Raw genomic sequence first — 14,518 nt, forward strand, 5'->3', positions numbered from 1 at the left:
AGCTAAGCAAAGCTATAATATTTGAAGTATTTGTCGTGTGCAACTTAACCTTCATTTCTCTGTGTTTTGTCTGCATCGGGTATTATATAGTTAAAACTAAATCTTACTTGTTATATTATAAGATGGAGTGTGAGGAATTGCTCGAACAGTTGGGGGTCTCCCCAACGCCGCCGGCAGGCCCCACTGTGGGGGATTCCCCCAAGCGAGAGAAACTGGTGGCGTTGGCTGTTGGTGGCAAAGCCAAACATTACTTTGGAGACTACACTCCGGATAAAATTCACAAAATGTCAGCCGAAGAAATCGATAAGCTGTACGCTAGATACGAGTCCCGGCTCGGAGCAGAAATGACAAAGACAATAGGATCGGCTATGACCCAGATATACACCGGTATTGTGTCACATTTCCTTCCCATTCCACCAGAGCGCCGACTTTACCTGTGGGAGGACCTAGATAAAGACCCTTTTATCGAACACGCCGTGAGCTCTATCAGCTGCGGGCTGTACCACAAATATGGCATGTTGTTGGCTCCAGTGACGGCGGCGATTATCACAGCAAAACATTGTCAATTTGAGAGAAAAAATAATAATAATAGTATAGATGGATGCTGCACAGGAAACCCCAGTGGAGGTACCCCCAACAGTGACCCCTTCACAGGAACCAGTGACGGTGGAGACCACTTCAACAGTAACCAGACAGAAGAATCCTAAGAGAGTAGCTGCCGGTAAAAAACGGTGGTGTAACCAACATAAAGTAACCAACCCAACCCGACTGTTGTTGGCTGTAGGTGTAACTGCTGCCGTGGTTATAACATGGTTATATACACGTGAGGGAACTGAGGGAAACTCTGGGGGTACCCCCACGCCGCCGGCAGGCCCCACTATTGACCCGCATATCATGTTATAATTTTAATATTTTATATCATATACATAATGTCTGAGGGGAAAACGTTCGTCAACGACGCATACCACGCCACAGTGGTAGCCAGTCTAGCCGTAGGGTACGCTCGGTTGACTAAAATGGTGCTTAAACAACCAACTATCAAGCTAGATTTCAACCTGCAGGATATGGGTATGCTCATAATGAACCTTGGTATGGCGATGGCCACAAAAGACATCCTAGTAAAACAAGGAATAATACCTGATAATATAATGAAATAAATATAGGGATGGCCACGATAGCTATGATGGTCGGTGGGGCGTTAGTGAATGCCCTGGCATTTTCCGGGAGTAATTTCCTCTTCTCTAAACTACGAGATGATCACGCGGCTGAAATACAGGAAGAAAGGAAGCGACACGATCTCGCTACTGAGAAATTACAAAGGGCACAGGACGAGTATGTTAAAAAACGCCTCCAGAGGATCGATTTTATTAACGAACAACTCAAGCGTGAAAACCATGCCATTAAAACATTCTACGATGTCGATGAAGCAATGAAAGAATACTACCTACTAACTGGTAAACAATTGGAACCGCTCAATAAACCCACACTCGCTCAGTACTACACACCATCCAAGGGACAAATGAATCGTGAACTGGGCTTCATAGTGTTGGGTATAGCAGCTACTGCGTTGGTTGCGAAGCAATTAAATTAAAATACCTATATAAGTAAACATGAGACCCGCTCCATACCGATGCGAATACATACTTATGGGGAAGACCGAGGCCTGTGGTAGGAAATGCAGGAATCAGGGGTTCTGTTGTTTCCATATGGGAAGTCCTAACTACACGTGTTCTGTGTGTGGTATCGGGGTTAAAGGGCATTACTGTCTATGTAAAGCTCACGGAGCGAACGTAGTCAGACATCAACTCATCTACGAGAATAAAAAAGGCTACATAAAAGAACGTAGGCGACTGCTCAAGATAGCCACTTAAGGGTTACCTCCCCTTACTGTGAACCAATTAGACATTGGTTCTCTTAGGTGTAAACACGATGTCTACTGTAAGCGAGCTCAAATGGGTCGCAAAACAGAGAGGTGTGATCGGGTATTCTCGAATGCGGAAGTCAGCATTGTTGAGATTACTAGGTTTAGAAGCCCCTCCTACGGTAAAATAATTAAAAGCTCAAGCAAAACAGCTTGGATACACGGGTTATTCAAACCTGGGGAGAGCCTGGTTAACCGCATTGTTATCACATGCCCCCGTTCCCACTGTAAAACAACTGAAAGCCGAGGCACACGATTTGGGTTTAGGTGGGTATTCTCGTATGAGAAAACCACAGCTTGTAGAATTATTACGACAGAATAGAGCTATTGACCTACAGTTCGTGCGCACTGAGCACGCCGTAGGCAACTATTTGAGAGGTTGGCGCATGCGCGTTGATAGAAACATAGACATTACAGATATCAAGCCTCTGATAGCTGATAAGATCAACCAGGAACTAAATAACCTAGGAAGTATCAAGTTTCAGATCACAGTGAAAATGTCGCTCGATAAGCAGGATGAGTATGTTCAGCCTTACTTCCGAGGTAAACAAGAGGTCGTCACACATGCAGAGACCATTGACGCATCAATCGATAACAGTTTTCAGCAGATACGAGAATACCTAGAACGCTACACACACTTAGGGTCCGGGTGGGCTGTAGATAAAATCGATAATGTCTATCTAGACATAGCTAACTACGTGCCGTTCAGAGGCGGGTCATACCTAGCCTTGCCTCCCTACTATAGGAACAAACATGCCATAGTAAACGTTAAGAATAGAGGAAACGATTGCCTGAGGTTAGCTATCAGGTCAGCCTTATTTCCAGCTGGCAAGAATTCAGATAGGCTTTCTAGCTATCCCCAAGACGATGGGCTTAATTGGGATGGTATAGATGAACCCACCCCAATATCCCAGATCACTAAAGTAGAAAAACAGAATAATCTGGCTATAAATGTCTTTGGGCACGAAGGTAACACAACAATAGTACACAGGGTCAGCCCGGTGAAGGATCGCCAAGTTATCAATATATTCATGATCCAGCGAGGTGAAAAGTATCACTACACGTGGATAAAACATCTCAGCCGGTTGTTGCACGACCAGTCGAAACACGTTGGGGAAAAACACTTTTGTGTACGATGCCTACACGGTTTCAGTCGAGCTGATTTATTAGAATCCCACCGGGATGATTGTCAAGGTGTGGGGCAGACGGCCATACGAGTCGACATGCCTAAGGAAGGTGAAAATATCCTAAAATTCAGTAACCACAAGAACCAAATGTCTGTACCTTATATTATATACGCCGACTTCGAAGCCTTAGTTGTGGGGGAATCCCCCACACACCCCAGTGCTGCCGCCGGCGAGGCTCCCAGTGGTAGCTTCACCCACAAGACACAAGAGCATAAAGCCTGTTCGTTTGGATACATTGTCGTCCGTTGTGACGGGGAAACGAAAGCTCCGGTAGTGTATAGGGGCCCTGACGCGGCTGAAAGGTTTCTAAAGTGTTTGCAGGAGGAAGAAAAAATTATTAGGAATGCATTGTATAGAATCGCTCCCATGCGTATGACCCGAGTCGACAGGCTAGCCCACGCTAGTAGCACTAACTGTCACGTGTGTGAATCACCACTTAACGGTGATTCGGTGAGAGATCACTGTCACATAACTGGTAAGTATATAGGCGCCGCTCACAACGCGTGCAACCTCAAGCTTAAAATCAACCCTAAGACAATAAACATCCCCGTTGTCTTTCACAACTTGAGAGGGTACGACTCACACTTGATCATGCAGGCCATCGCGAAAATCGATGGTAATATAACGTGCATCCCCAACAACATGGAGAGATACATCTCCTTCAGCTTAAACGGACTTAGGTTCATTGACTCGTTTCAGTTCCTCCTGTCGTCACTCGACAGTCTGGTCAAGGCCAACAATACCTTCCCTATCACCGATCGATACACAGACGCCGAGACTAGACCCCTGCTTATGAGGAAGGGTGTGTACCCCTATGAGTACATGGATAGTTGGGCCAAGTTCACCGAGACCAGACTACCCCCTATTGACTGCTTTTATAGCAAGCTGAATGAGGCGTCCGTCTCACGAGATGATTACTCGCACGCGACTAACGTAGGTTACGATCCTAACAAACCAACCAATCACATTCTCTACCTCGATGCAAACAACCTGTACGGCTGGGCCATGAGCCAGTATCTACCTACAGGGGGATTCGAATGGGTACCCCACGTTGATGTTATGGAGGTTGCACCAGATTCGAACAAAGGGTATATCCTCGAAGTTGACTTAGAGTATCCCAAGGAATTACACACATCGCACAACAGCTATCCCCTTGCACCCGAACGTATGAGGGTTAACCCAGACTGGATGTCTGAGTACCAACATAACTTGTCAGGTGGGCGTGTGGCAGACGTTGAAAAACTCGTGCCTAACTTAATGAATAAGACCAAGTACATCGTTCACTATCGCAACCTACAGCTGTACCTGTCGTTGGGTATGAGGCTGACCAAAATACACAGGGTGCTCATGTTCGACCAGAGCCCATGGATGGAGCCCTACATCAGAATGAACACAGACCTACGAAAAAAAGCCACCAGTGATTTTGAGAAAAATCTCTACAAGCTCATGAATAACTCGGTGTTTGGTAAGACTATGGAGAACCTGAGGAAACGCGTGACCGTGAAGCTGGTTAGATCTAGTGAGGAAGACAAGCTCAGGAAATTGATAGCCAGTCCGGCATTCAACCGTAATAAAATATTTACAGACAACCTGGTTGCCCTACACATGAAGAAAAGCCACATAAAATTCAACCGGCCTGTTTACGTGGGGATGAGCATCCTCGATTTATCCAAACACCTGATGTACGACTTTTACTACAACGAGCTCAAGAAACAGTACGGCGACAGGTGTGAAGTGCTGTACACTGACACGGATTCCCTGCTGATGGAGATTCGAACCGAGGACGTGTACGAGGACATGAAAAAACACCTCGATTTATACGACACCAGCGACTACCCTAAGACCCATACCCTACACAGCACGGTAAATAAAAAGGTCCTAGGTAAGATGAAGGACGAGTGTGCTGGCACGCCCATAGCCGAGTACATAGGTTTGAGACCTAAGATGTACTCCATACTGAAAGCCGACAATAGTGAGATCCGGAAGGCTAAGGGGGTTAAGAAGTATGTGGTGAAACAACACATCAAACACGCCAGATTCAAGGAAGCCCTGTTCAAGACCCGTACGTTTAGACATAAAATGAACACACTTAGAAGTGATGGGCATAAGATATACGGACTGACTATAAACAAGACGTCCCTGTCGCCTATGGACACGAAACGTTGGATAGCTATTGATGGGATAAACACATACGCGTATGGACATGAAAAAATTTGAGGCTATTTACTACAGCCCGCGTGGGTACTGGAAAGGAGCTAACGCAGTAGATAAGCTAGCTAAACTAGCGCGAGTACCCCCGGAGGAAGCTAAAGCGTGGCTTGAAAAACAAGCCCTGTGGCAGATCTATTTACCGGCACCACGCTACGTGCCTAGAAGGAGGTTCGGTATTAACATACCTAATAGCATTCACCAGGCAGACCTACTGTTCCTACCCCACGATAAGAGGTACAAGTATGCCTTAACCGTAGTGGATGTAGCCAGTCGTTACAAGGAAGCCGAACCCTTGACCACGAAAGATTCGGCCCAGGTAGCCAGAGGATTTGAACGCATATACAAACGCAGCCCACTGACGTGGCCAACAGAGCTGCAAGTTGACCGCGGACGGGAGTTCATGGGTGCCGTGTCACAACTGCTAGCCAAACACGATACAAAGGTCAGGCGTGGCATGGCCGGAGCCCATCGCAGCCAAGCCATAGTTGAGAGATTTAATAGGACTTTGGCTGAGCGCTTGTTCGGCTATCAGTATGCTAGGGAGATGACCACCCCTGGAAAACGATCGACTGAATGGGTCATGAGGTTACCCAAGGTGGTGTCTGCAATCAACCATGAAGTCACCCGTCTCACCGGTAAGACGCTATCAAACTAAAATCAATAGTTGCAGAGTCGGCCGCTCCATTGCGTGGGAAGGAGAAACAGATACCAGATAGGGCCCTAGTGAGGTATCTATACCAGCGGGGGAACACGAGGGTGATAGCCGTAAGCGGGCCACCGATCCTATATGGTCAGTCAAAACTTACAACATAGATAAAGTGGATATGAAAGCCGACGAACCTAACTTGTACTACTTGAGGGATGGGCCGGGTAGGGGTTTTGTAAGAGAAGAATTATTGATCGTACCGTACGGCACAGTGTTACCTCCTACCAAGGCACAGTAATTACCGCCAACTTTTTTGTAGTAGGGGTAATAGTAGCAAGAGCTAAGGGGCCCACCAACGTCTTATTTAGTAAATAAGGCGTTGTAGAGACTTTTTGTGAAAGTGAGCCAGAACTATCATTCCCTATACTACTGCATGCAATCGTGCTCCTGTTGCTCAATACACCACTTTGGCCATGACTTCGCCTAGACGGGTGGTCGAATGGGCCCAGTTCGACCAATCGGCTGGTCATGCCAAGACCTGTGCATGGAGTATTGTTATATTTTTCAATGCACACATATCATTTAGAATTGTTATAACTTTGGACTTGGTTATATTATCTAAAACATTTTTGATTTTGACATATGTTGTTCTGAAATTTGCCTAGAGTCCTATGCCAGAAGGCGGTGGCTCATAGGCCAATCTGGTGGAACTATTAATCTTCTAATTTTTCTGCTGGAGTATATCATCCGTGTATCCTTGGTGCTGCAAGCTGGAGATCCGCTTGTTTTTAGCATTGTCCTTGTGATACTCCGCGGTGGGTGGGGAGTTTGGATGATGAAATCTCAACCCTAAATATGGCTTATGAAATCCCCACAAAAAAACCCAAACGTCCTCTTGAAAATGATGTTGATGATGACCTTCGACCGTCCAGATCAATTGAGTTTTGGCCACGCTTTCTTGTGATCGAATCTGCTGATAAAACGCCTCTAAAATTGAACCCGTTCGCAGTTGCCAAAGGTATTCAAGGTATTGCCGGGGAAGTTAAGAACATTAAACGGTTACGTTCAGGTGCACTGCAGGTTGAGTGTGGGAAACGGCAGCAGTGAGTCAATTTGATGAGCATAGAATCGCTTGTTGGAATTCCTGTTACTGTATCTGCTCACAAGACGTTAAACACGAGCACAGGAATCATCAGAGACCGTGATTGGTTGTTTTCTGACATGACAGAACTTATCTGTTCTCCTTTTCATATCCGACTGCTCCAAAATCATTGAAGGCTGGTTACTGCAACATCAAGGTTGACGTGTACATTCCGCACCCGCTCAGGTGTTTTAAATGTCAGAAGTACGGCCATGGTGTAAATACTTGTACATTGTCCGTTGTGTGTGCCCACTGTGGTGAGAAGACACACACAACAGAAGATTGTACCAGTGATTTTAAAAAATGCACCAACTGCTCAGGCGACCATTCCTCATTTTCTAAACAATGTCCTGTTTGGAAAGAACAAATGGAAATAAATAGAATCAAATTCACTCAAAATATCTCTTTTTCTGAGGCCAAATATATAGTAAAAAGATCTGATCTTCCAGAAAGTTATGCTGCAGTAGCGAAAACAACATTGGAGTCACGCTCTAAAATAACAAAATCATCCACAGGCTGCCAAACTACCTTGACTTGGGTAAATTGCGATTCTCCACAGCTTTTGTACCCTGCTATATCATCACAGACTGAGGAACCACGCCCTAGTAGCTCAAAGTCGTCTTCTGATCACAAATCATCATCATCTCAGTCACATTCAAGGTCTCAATCAACATCTGATAGTCAACAAACGGTGAAAAGTAAACCGAAGTCAAAGCCTGATGCTTTAAAACAACACAGTAGCAGAGCTCCTAAGGGGTCACAAAATAAAATTCAATTGTACAATAAATATGGGTCTCTTGAAGACATGGACGTTTCTGAAAACGTCCATTCTAGGGCACATAGCTTGTCGCCCTCCAAAAGAGTGCGGGGTAGATCCCCAATAAATCCCCCCAAAAGATAGTTTATTCCAATAATATTGTACAGTGGAACTGCAGAGGATTGATTACAAATTTACATGAATTACAGCTATTAGTCCAAGATTTCACACCTTCAGCGTTATGTCTCCAAGAGACATATTTAAAACAAACAGATACATTTGACCTTCGTCATTTTAATGCATATCATTGTTTTTCACCTCCACTGGCGGATCATCCATTCTAGTCAAACAAAACGTTATTCAAAGCCCTGTTTCACTTAATACTAATATGCAGGCTGTTGCAGTGAGAATTACTTTACATGTAGCGTTTACGCTATGCTCTCTTTATATTTCACCATCTTCGGCTTTTGCCAAAACCGATCTTCAAGCTCTATATGAGCAGCTCCCGAAGCCCTGTATTATAATGGGAGATTTAAATGGGCACAACCCATTCTGGGGTAGTGTAAATACAAACACTAGAGGTAAATTGTTGGAGGACTTTTGTTCTGACAATGACTTATGTATTTATAATGATGGTGCCAACACATATTTACACCCTGGGACAGGGACTTATTCTGCTCTCGATTTGTCATTGACAAATTCCGAACTATTAAATGAATTCGAATGGTCAGTCCACAATGACCTGTGTGGAAGTGACCATTTTCCTACTATATTAAAAGCTGTAACTCCATCTGATGTTCCTCCATCATCAAGGCGGAATTTTAAAAAGGCTAACTGGGCTTTATATGAAACACTGTGTGCTGAAAAACTTAAACCCGAACGTTTTATTGACGTTCCTGATGCTATTAAATCTTTTTGTGATGAATTGAATTCCATAGCCTATGCGTGTATACCAAATTCCTCTGTAGTTCCACACATAAGAAAACCATGGTTCAACGATGAGTGCAAACAAGCTAGGAAGGCAAGGAAAAAAGCAGAACATTATTTCCGTCGCCATCCTGTGGTGCATAATTTAAATAAATTTAAAATTTTAAATGCTAAAGCACGACGTACTCTTAAACAAAACAAACGCCAATCTTGGCAAAATTATGTGTCCAAAATAAATTCTCGGACACCCATGTCCAAGGTATGGAACATGGTCCAGAAAATCAAAGGTAAAGGTACTAAATCTACTGTCCATCATCTTAAACATGGAGATCAATTGCTTACTGATAAATCAGATATTGCTAATAAACTAGGTGAAACCCTTGCTAAACACTCTTCCTCTTCAAATTATGTACCAAAAGTCCAACAATATCAAAAACAACAAGAAAAGAAAACTATTAATTTCAATTCTGATAATGGGGAAGATTATAATGAAACGTTTTCTATTCATGAACTCCATACTGCTCTTGATCAAGCTCATGACACTGCTACTGGAGCTGATAACATACATTATCAACTCCTGAAGCACTTACCAGAATCCTGCCTAGAAAGTCTTCTCAATATTTTTGATGATATTTGGACATCGGGTAATTTTCCTCCGTCGTGGCGTGACGCCATAGTAGTACCAATACCTAAACCTGGACGTGATCATACGGATCCGTCCAATTATCGACCTATTTCACTAACTAGCTGTGTTTGCAAGACCATGGAACGCATGATAAATAATCGACTTGTTTGGTACTTGGAAACAAAAAATCTTATCACAGATATACAGTGTGGTTTCCGTAAAAACAGAAGTACTGTCGATCACTTAGTGCGACTGGAATCATTTGTTAAAAATGCACTAATTAATAAACAACATGCTGTGTCTATCTTTTTTGATCTTGAAAAAGCATATGACACAACCTGGAAACATGGTATTTTAAGAGACTTAAATGACTTCGGCTTGCGGGGTCGTTTGTCTCAATTTATTGCCAACTTTTTAAATGACAGACAATTCCAGGTCCGTGTGGGTTCTACCCTGTCTGATCATTACAATCAGGATCAGGGTGTTCCACAAGGCAGTATTTTATCTGTCACTCTTTTTAGCATCATGATCAACAGTTTCTCAAAAGTTTTAAACGATTCAATTGATGGATCGCTTTTCGTGGATGATTTTAATATTTCTTGCCGAGGTAAAAATATGCATACTATTGAACGGCAACTGCAGTTGTGTTTAAACAAAATAAATAAATGGTGTCTTGAAAACGGCTTCAAATTTTCGAAGTCCAAAACTAATTGTATACATTTTTGCAGAACATATAAGCCACATAAGGACCCAGAACTATCTCTAGATGGCACTCCCATCAAAGTTGTAAAGGAGGCCAAGTTCTTGGGATTAATTTTTGACTCACATTTAACGTTTCTACCACATATCAAATCCCTCAAAACTAAATGCATGAAGGCACTTGACTTGTTGAAAGTCGTTTCAAATTCTAAATGGGGAGGGGACCAAGCTACCCTCCTGCAACTTTATCGATCACTGATCCGGTCAAAACTTGATTATGGCTCCATTGTCTATGGTGGAGCCTGTAAAAGCAACCTGAAACTTTTAGATTCTGTTCACCATCAAGGTCTAAGACTTTGCCTTGACTCCTTTCGAACTTCACCTGTTGACAGCCTGTACGTTGAGGCCGATGAGCCATCTCTTGAGCAGCGACGTATCAAATTAGCTTTACAGTATGTAACAAAATTATATTCCAGTGAGTCAAACCCTGCATATAACTGTGTTTTCAGTCCTCTGTGTGAGGACTTATACAATATGAAATCTTCGCTTGTACCGCCTCTTGGTTTAAGAATTAAACCATTTCTTGCTGCTGCCGGCATTGAGCTGGAAAATATAGCTCCTTCCCGTCTTCTTTCTTCTTCTCCTTGGCAGTTGGTTAGGCCCCAAGTGGACCTAACACTGACCACATTTAAAAAATCAGAAACTAATGAATTACAGTATAAACAAGAATATAATGAATTGAAACATAAATATAGCAGTTGTAAATCCTTATTTACAGATGGGTCCAAGGACGGTGGCGCAGTAGCTTGTGCCACTGTTACTGGATCCAGAACAATATCTTCTAGATTACCAGACAACAGTTCTATTTTTACCGCTGAGGCTGACGCCATATTAACAGCTCTTAAATATATTCAAAGACGCCATAAACATAAACAATATATAATCTATTCCGACTCTCTTTCTTGCCTTCAGGCGATTAAAAATCTTTCTTGTAAACATCCACTTTTCATAGAAATTATTGAATTATATAATGATCTTGATACTGGCCAGTACGACATCGTCTTCTGTTGGTTACCCAGCCACGTTGGCATTTCCGGTAACGCAATGGCCGATCTTTCTGCTAAGGCAGCACTCAACAAATCTGTGACACCACTTCGTTTTCCTTATTCTGACTACAAAGCTAGCATTAGAGCTTACACTCGTGATCTGATGCAGAAGAAGTGGGACACCCAAGTAGGTATAAATAAACTACATGAAATAAAACCCTACATTGGTTATACATACTTGGGTTGTCAGTCCAGATTTGAAGAAGTCATTTTGCGACGATGTCGTATTGGCCATACAAGATACACTCATGCATACCTTTTAAAAGGTGAGGATCCTCCGTTTTGTATCCCTTGTGATGAGAGAGTCACGGTCAAGCATATCCTGCTTGACTGTGTTGAATTCTCCATCATAAGGGATAACACATTGGCTGACCTTGCTGCTAAAGCAGCACTCAACAAATCTGTGACACCACTTCTTATTCCTTACAGTGATTACAAACCCACCATTAGATCTTATATCCGTGATCTGATGCAAAAGAAGTGGGACACCCAGGTTGGTATCAATAAATTACATGAGATAAAACCCTACATTGGTTATACCCACTTGGGTTGTCATTCCAGATTTGAAGAGGTCATTTTGCGACGATGTCGTATTGGCCATACAAGATACACTCATACATATCTTTTAAAAGTTGAGGATCCTCCGTTTTGTATCCCTTGTGATGAGAGAGTCACGGTCAAGCATATCCTGCTTGACTGTGTTGAATTCTCCATCATAAGGGATAAGTATTTTTCTGTAAAAACTGTTAAGGATCTTTTTAACACAGTCAGCGCTCATTTAATTATTGGTTTTTTAAAGGAAATTGATTTCTTGGTTGAATTTTGAGTAATATGTTCTGTATATAAATGTATTTTAATGATTGGTAGTTTAGGTTAGGAACTAGAATTGTTAGTGGCTGTACCCTCAAAGGGGGTTGAAGTATTGTAAAATTATTGTCCTCCTGAGAGGGTACGTAAGTCCACAAACATTCCATGTAAATTTAAATCTACCAGGTTTTTAATCCTAGTATTCTTGTTGTTTTAATTTTGGCTAGCATATTGTACACTCGCCAGCAGCAGAAGGGATGATGTAAATCCAACTAGGGTCCATGCAGGTAGCAAAGGTACTGTAAGTCCCCATGGTCCCTAGTTTGGTGATCTACCTTCAGTTGTTGGCGATCTATAGCCTGATTTTATAGTGTATTGTCCTAATGGTGATGTTGTTTTTAACTTTCCATGCTAGTTTTAATTCCATTTGTGATATTCTAGTTGTTTTACTGTCCTTCGTTGACAGGTTTTATAGCAGACATATAATTAATTTTGATATTAGATGTTCTCGTCACGAAATGTCTGAGATATTGCCGATGTGACGTTAAAGTTTAACTCACTCACTCACTCACTCACTCAACTCAATAAACAACTACTCAAAGTTAAATCCTGATCAGTAAAAATCTATATCTCATCTCCTGTCCAAGAAATCTTAAACTGCTACTTGTGCAACTGCCATATCAGCTGACAGGAGTGACGTGATCGTCCCACCCGTCCAGTCCGGTATCTGTCAAAAACAGCCAGGGCTCCAAACGCCGCCTGTCCTCGCTACGTTTTCCTCCGAAACGCGGTCACGACACCACTTGCCAACCTTTTCCAGTATATTCTCTGGAAATAACATTTATGGCAACATTATCATCAGTGCAGATATGCTCCGGCCATCGGCTACACAATCAGCTGTTGCAGTATCCCTCTCGCAGTCGACAGTGCGTGTTGGGCTGGAGGCCGTTGCATCCAGTGAGGACAATATGACATCAGACAAAAGTGACATGTTTCAACAAACATGATGAACATACCTAGGTGGAAAATTGCCTGAATTCCATATGCTACGTTCACTGTTCGTTACTTCAACGTTGTTATTTTGATGCTTTTCTCGGACTGATTCCTCGCTTCGTGTTCAATCAAACAATGGCGGCACTGCAACTTTCTGTATATTAATACGCGCACTGATTGCATCTCCAGAGAAATACTGACGTGTATGTTTTATTAAAGTTATACATTTACTGTTTATGTGACTTTGTTTTTCACAAAGTATGACTACAAAAAGGAGAAACATAGCATTAATTATTCTATCATAATGTTTGTCAGCGAACTAATTGGTGTGGGTGCAACATTTCTCAAGGACTAGACTGTAGTTAGGTTGCGTAACAAAATGCAGACTTACTTGATGTCTCGATCATTTAAAAACAATGATGAAAATATAATAAATAGAATATTTTGTTAATGTTGTCAAATAACATCTATATTTCATCTGGTGGTCTAAGCTGCTATGTTGTTTGACAAAATTAACACAATATATTTGCGTATACGTGTGTGTGTGTGTGTGTACACACGACTAATGTTCCGTGATTCCGTATTTTGAAACTTAACCACTCTTCTTCCATTTTTCTAATAACACATTTGATGTATACTTAGTAATAGCTAGTAGGTATTGACATGTGCGGGGACTTCGACCATTTCAAACTGCTGTATATTAATGTACAACACTCATCTACGTATGGGATATTAAGTACTACAGGGGAGGTGGTATGCAATATGTAGGACTTAATAACTCCTACGTAGGAGGTAGTAAGTTCTACGTAGGAAATATGAAGTCCTACGTAGGAGATATTACTTTCTTAGTCCTACGCTGGAGATATCATATCCAACGCTGGAGATCATGAGACCGTAAAGGGTAGTTATGAGAAGGGCAGTTACCCCGGATTCCAATAGAATCTTGCTGTTTTTAATGGAACTATTGCGTTGTAAATTTTGCAATAGCAGTAAGAACTATATCATATATATCAGGGCAGTGTGAAGTGCATCCTGACCAGTGCTTTGAGGGTCGGTTTAATGTAACCTTGCGATACAATTGGATATATTGCGACGAACTAATGCTGACTCCTAGATTCACTTGAATTGAGTTCCTGTTTCTTATAACTATACATCGATGTGTTTTGTTTTCAACAGACACGGCGTGCTGAAGAGGAACCGTCAATCTACAACTGCCTCCACTAGTAATTTAATCTGAGCAAACAATAGTCAGCTGAAGTTAACCTGCCTGACTGACTATTCGTCTGTCTGTTGTCGGTATGAAGTAGTCTTCCTGGAGCCCAATGATAGTAACAGGCTTTCTCAAATTAGGTATAGTTATCAGACGTGACGACCTCAGAAATTCCTGTCTTAGTGGGTTTGTGGGATATGTATTTGACAAGTAAGCAGATAACTGCCGCATGTGACTATATTTTATGAAGAAACTACATAGCTCAAAGTCGATTAAAATCATAATGAC

At 42.3% G+C, this 14,518-nt stretch overlaps 1 long non-coding RNA gene across 1 annotated transcript in view; it reads left to right on the top strand.

The window, feature by feature from the left end:
* LOC137281291 (uncharacterized) overlaps window positions 1-14,268 on the top strand; it is a 28,955-nt gene extending 14,687 nt beyond the window's left edge. The window contains exon 3 of the long non-coding RNA XR_010956722.1: window positions 14,197-14,268. This is a non-coding gene — a long non-coding RNA (uncharacterized lncRNA). The remainder of the gene's footprint in view (window positions 1-14,196) is intronic.
* Window positions 14,269-14,518: the final 250 nt, after the last annotated feature.

This window comes from Haliotis asinina, chromosome 4 (genome assembly GCF_037392515.1).
Source record: "Haliotis asinina isolate JCU_RB_2024 chromosome 4, JCU_Hal_asi_v2, whole genome shotgun sequence".
NCBI lineage: Eukaryota > Metazoa > Mollusca > Gastropoda > Lepetellida > Haliotidae > Haliotis > Haliotis asinina.